We start from the raw sequence: 5,930 nt of genomic DNA, 5'->3' as shown, positions 1-5,930 counted from the left end.
CAGCTGTCTTCTGAAACCGAACGCGGAAGTTAGCGTTCCGGCTTCAGAAGGTTTAGGTTTAGGTTTAGGTTTATTGGATTTATATGCCGCCCCTCTCCGCAAACTCGGGGCGGCTCACAACAATAATAAAAAAACAGTACAGTACACAATACCAAATCCAATGCCCACCCATCCAGTTCCAATTGAAATTAATAATCTCATAAAAAAACAGTATATATAAAAAACAGGCACACAGTCAATCAATCAACAAACAACATGGGCAAGGGGGAGGTGTTTTAGTTCCCCCATGCCTGACGGCAAAGGTGGGTCTTAAGGAGTTTACGAAAGGCAGGGAGGGTGGGGGCAATCCTAATCTCAGGGGGGAGCTGGTTCCAGAGGGTCGGGGCCCCCACAGAGAAGGCTCTTCCCCTGGGTCCCGCCAGACGACATTGTTTAGTCGACGGGACCCGGAGAAGGCCAACTCTGTGGGACCTAACCGGTCGCTGGGATTCGTGCGGCAGGAGGCGGTCCCGAAGATATTCTGGTCCGGTGCCATGAAGGGCTTTATAGGTCATAACCAACACTTTGAATTGTGACCGGAAACTGATCGGCAGCCAATGCAGACTGCGGAGTGTTGGAGTGATATGGGCATACTTGGAGAAGCCCATAATTGCTCTCGCAGCTGCATTCTGCACGATCTGAAGTTTCCGAACACTTTTCAAAGGTAGCCCCATGTAGAGAGCGTTACAGTAGTCGAGCCTCGAGGTGATGAGGGCATGAGTGACTGTGAGCAATGACTCCCGGTCCAAATAGGGCCGCAACTGGCGCACCAGGCGAACCTGGGCAAACGCCCCCCTCGCCACAGCTGAAAGGTGTTTTTCTAATGTGAGCTGTGGATCGAGGAGGACGCCCAAGTTGCGGACCCTCTCTGAGGGGGTCAATAATTCCCCCCCCAGGGTAATGGACGGACAGATAGAATTGTCCTTGGGAGGCAAGACCCACAGCCACTCCGTCTTGTCTGGGTTGAGTTTGAGTTTGTTGACACCCATCCAGGCCCCAACAGCCTCCAGGCACCGGCACATCACTTCCACTGCTTCGTTGACTGGACATGGGGTGGAGATGTACAACTGGGTATCATCGGCATATTGATGATACCTCACCCCATGCCCTTGGATGATCTCACCCAGCGGTTTCATGTAGATATTAAATAGCAGGGGGGAGAGGACCGACCCCTGAGGCACCCCACAAGGGAGAAACCTCGGGGTCGACCTCTGACCCCCCACTAACACCGACTGCGACCGACCGGAGAGGTAGGAGGAGAACCACTGAAGAACAGTGCCTCCCACTCCCAACCCCTCCAGCCGGCGCAGAAGGATACCATGGTCGATGGTATCGAAAGCCGCTGAGAGGTCAAGGAGCACCAGGACAGAGGACAAGCCCCTGTCCCGGGCCCGCCAGAGATCATCCATCAACGCGACCAAAGCAGTTTCCGTGCTGTAGCCAGGCCTGAATCCAGACTGCTGAGGACCTAGATAATCGGCTTCATCCAAGGACCGCTGGAGTTGAAGTGCCACCACCTTCTCGACAACCTTCCCCATGAAGGGAAGGTTGGAGACTGGACGGTAGTTATTAAGCACGGCTGGGTCCAGGGAAGGCTTCTTGAGGAGGGGGCGCACAACCGCCTCCTTATAAAGTGGCGGAAAGGACCCCCTCCCCAAGGAGGCGTTGACAATCTCCTGGACCCAGCTCCGTGTCACCCCTCGACTGGCCGAAACCAGCCAAGAGGGACACGGATCCAGTAAACAGGTGGCGGAACTCACAGCTCCAATGGCCTTGTCCACTTCATCAGGTGTCACCAAGTCAAACTCCTCCCAGACAGATGGACAAAGACGTTTAGCCCCAGTCACCTCGACTGACTCATTGTCAGTCGACTCTGTTTCACAATTGGAGTCGAGGTCTGCTCGGATCCGGGCGATTTTATCAGCGAAAAACGTGTTAAAATCCTCGGCACTACTCTGCAAGGGCTCCCCAACTCCCCTCTGATTAAGAAGGGAGCGGGTTACCCTAAACAGAGCGGCCGGGCGGGATTCCGCTGATGCAATCAAGGCGGCATGATACGCGCATCTTGCCGCCTTGAGCGCCACTTTGTAAGTCTTAATATGAGCTCTTACAAGTGTTCGATCGGATTCGGACTTACTCTTCCTCCATCGCTTCTCCAGACGTCTCTTCTGGCGCTTCAACACCCGGAGCTCCTCGTTGAACCATGGAGCTCTACGGGGTCTAGTGCCGCGGAGAGGTCGCAACGGCGCAATCCGGTCAAGAGCCTCCCCTGCAGCCTTGTTCCAGGCCTCAGCAAGAGACTCTGCCGAACTGTGGACAAGTGTATCTGGAATAACCCCAAGCGCCATCTGGAAGCCTTCTGGATCCATCAGGCGTCTGGGGCGGAACCTCCTAATTGGTTCCGCCTCCCTGCGGGGAAGGATTGGAGCCAGGAAGTTAAGCCGCAGTAGGAAATGATCTGACCACGACAAAGGCAGCACTTCTAAGCCCCTTAATCTCAGATCATTACTCAGTTGCTCAGAGAGGAATATCATATCGGGTGCGTGCCCACCCTCGTGAGTCGGACCCTGAACTACTTGAGTCAGGTCCATGGCTGTCATGGTGGCCATGAACTCCTGTGCCAGTCCAGAGGAACCGCCGAGCGACGGCAGATTGAAGTCCCCCAGGACGATAAGTCCGGGGAACTCCACCGCCAGCCCGGCCACCTCCTCGAGCAGCACAGGCAGGGCTGTTGACACGCAGCTGGGAGGCAGGTACGTGAGTAACAAGCCCACCTGAACCCCTAAGTCCAACTTCACCAGGAGGGACTCGCAACCCGCAACCTCTGGAGCAATGAGCCTACGCAGGCCAAGACTCTCCCTGGCTATAATAGCCACTCCTCCCCCCCTTCCCTGGGGTCGAGGTTGGTGCCATACCCGAAACCCAGCTGGGCAAATTTCAGAGAGAGGGACTCCTCCCTCCGGGCCCAGCCAGGTTTCGGTCACACAAGCCAGGTCGGCCTCCTCATCCAGGATCAGATCCCGGATGAGGAGAGCTTTATTTACCACCGACCTGGCATTGAGTAGCAACAACTTGAGCCCAGGGCCAGAATTACACTCATCACCAGTGCTTTGAGTTAAGCTCATGGAGCCTGAAGAAGGGATCGCTACTAAGCAGCGATTCCTCCTTCCCCTGGAACGGCTAGCTCCATGGCTTCCGCCATACCTGCCTCTCCCCTGACATGTTTTAAAATGTCAGAGCCAGCCTGGGGGGCTCGGGGGGAAGCCCCCGACCCCCCCAGGCCGGCTCTGACGTTTTAAAACACGCGCGCCGCTTCGCAGCTGTCTCTGAACGCTAACTTCCGCGTTTTTTTTTTTTGTTGCACGGATTAATTGACTTTACATTGTTTCCTATGGGAAACAATGTTTCGTCATACGAGCGTTCTGACTTACGAGCCTCCTTCCGGAACCAATTAGTCTCGTAAGTCGGGGTTCTACTGTATACACAGTCTGGACCAGAATCTTACGAACCTAATTGGTTCCAGGGGGAGGTTCAAGTGCAGTTAGTAGAAATAAAAAGAGGACACATTTTCTTGTGGGTGATTCGACTGTTAGAGGTGTTGATTTGGGATAGAGTAAGGATGTGGTGAAGGTGATGAGGTGTCTCTCAGGGGCCACTGCCAGCAGGGACAGGAGGCGGATTACAAACATTGTCAAGGCTGTGAGTAAAGGTAATAACGTTGATGTGGTGGTGCATCTTGGCACAGATGATTTATCCCAGAGAAATGTTAATGTAGTAAAAAGAGATTTTCGATGTCTAAGTGTGGAGCTGGGTAAAATAACTGATTCAGTGACTTTCTCAGAGGTGTTACCGGTTTGTCTAATAGGGAGTTGTTTAAGAGGGATGGTTTGCATCCATCATACAGAGGTACCCAGGTGCTCGGTGAGGAATTCAGAACTCTTTTGGACAGGCATTTAAACTAGGTAAAGGGGACAGAGATGTAACTGATGTGGGTGATTTCTGTCCCCGACCAATGAGGATAAATCAGTTTTTGGAAGCTTATGAAAAGGGAGCTGCAAATAAAATAGATGTGGTTGTTGATGATAAGGGGCAAACTAATAATGAAAATAATGTTCTTCGGGTAATTTGCACAAATGCTCGAAGCTTGAGCAACAAGCTGTGAGTTAATGGCCATAATATCTAGAGATAATTTGGATCTGGTTGCCATAACTGAGACATGGTTTAAGGATTCTAATGAATGGGAAATATCCATACCAGGATATACACTATATAGGAAGGATAGAATAGAGAGAAGGGGAGGTGGAGTAGCCATTTATGTTAAAGAAAGTCTAAAAACAACACTAATTCAAAATACATGTCAAGATCTGGAGACTCTCTGGATTTGCGTGCAAAATAAAGAAGGTTCTGTCATTAGAATTGGGGTGATCTATAGGCCTCCAGGGCAATCTGAGGAATATGACAACAAGATAGTGGATGAAATTACCCAAATGGCAGTAAAGGGAGATATTGTGCTTATGGGTGATTTCAACATGCCTGATGTTGACTGGAATATCCCCAGTGCCCTTACATGCAAAAGTAAGAATATAGTAGAGGCCTTTACAGGAGCAGCTCTGGCACAGCTGGTTAAGACACCAACTAGAGGGGAGAATATTCTAGATTTAGTTTCTACGAATGGGCATTGGGTTTCAGAGGTGAAGGTGGGAGAAAATTTAGGTTGCAGTGACCATCTATGTTTGTGGTTTGATGTAAAAACTCATTGTGAGCAATCCTATAATGCAACCAAAGTACTGTATTGGATTTCAGAAAAACAAATTTTAATGCAATGGGGGAATATTTAGATAATGAATTAAAGGGGAGGGATAAAATGGCAGGAGTGAGTACCAGTGGACTGTATTAAAAAAGGCCATCTTAAAAGCCACTGGACTGTATGTAAGACAAATAACTAAAGGTAAAAGGAAAAAGAAACCATTATGGTTTAGCAATGATGTAAGGGCTATAGTCAATGAAAAAAAGGCTGCCTATAGGAGGTATAAAGAGTCTGGAAGTATAGCTGATAGAGAGTTGTATAAAATGAGACAGAAGGAGGCGAAACAGATAATATATGCTGCGAAAGCCTCAAAAGAGGAAGAAATTGCAAAATCTGTAAAGAAGGGGGATAAAACCTTCTTCAGATATATTAGTGATAGGAAGAAGAAAAACTGCGGCATCACGAAGCTTAGTACCGGGACTAATACATGCATTCATGGGAATAAGGAGATCGCTGACCATTTCAATAGCTACTTCTGTTCAGTTTTCTCAAAAGACACCTTACAAAATAATACTATAGAGGGATATAGCATTGCTGCCAGCTGTATGGATTCAGCTCCAGTAATCTTAGAAGCCGATGTCTTAGAAGAACTTGAACGATTAAAGATAAATAAGGCAATGGGTCCAGATGGCATCCACCCCAGAGTTCTTAAAGAACTCAGATCTGTCATTGCTACCCCCCCGACTGATTTGTTTAACCAATACCTGTTAACAGGAGAAGTTCCTGAGGATTGGAGAATGGCCAGTGTTGTGCCTATCCACAAGAAGGGCAGTAGAGAAGAAGCTGGTAACTACAGGCCAGTTAGCTTGACATCAGCTGTAGTTTAAATGATGGAGACTCTACTCAAAAAGAGGATAAATCAGCACCTAAAAAACAATAACTTATTGGACCCAAATCAGCATGGCTTTACTGAAGGCAAATCATGTCAGACTAATCTCATTGATTTCTTTGACTATGTCACAAAGGTATTGGATGAAGGTGGTGCTGTGGATATTGGCTACATGGACTTCAGCAAAGCCTTTGATACGGTTCCACATAAAGACCTTTAATCCGTTCAATTCAAAAACTGACAATATATATTAGC

Source organism: Erythrolamprus reginae, chromosome 1 (genome assembly GCF_031021105.1).
Source record: "Erythrolamprus reginae isolate rEryReg1 chromosome 1, rEryReg1.hap1, whole genome shotgun sequence".
Lineage (NCBI taxonomy): Eukaryota > Metazoa > Chordata > Lepidosauria > Squamata > Dipsadidae > Erythrolamprus > Erythrolamprus reginae.
Note: the sequence above shows the minus strand (reverse complement) of the source record.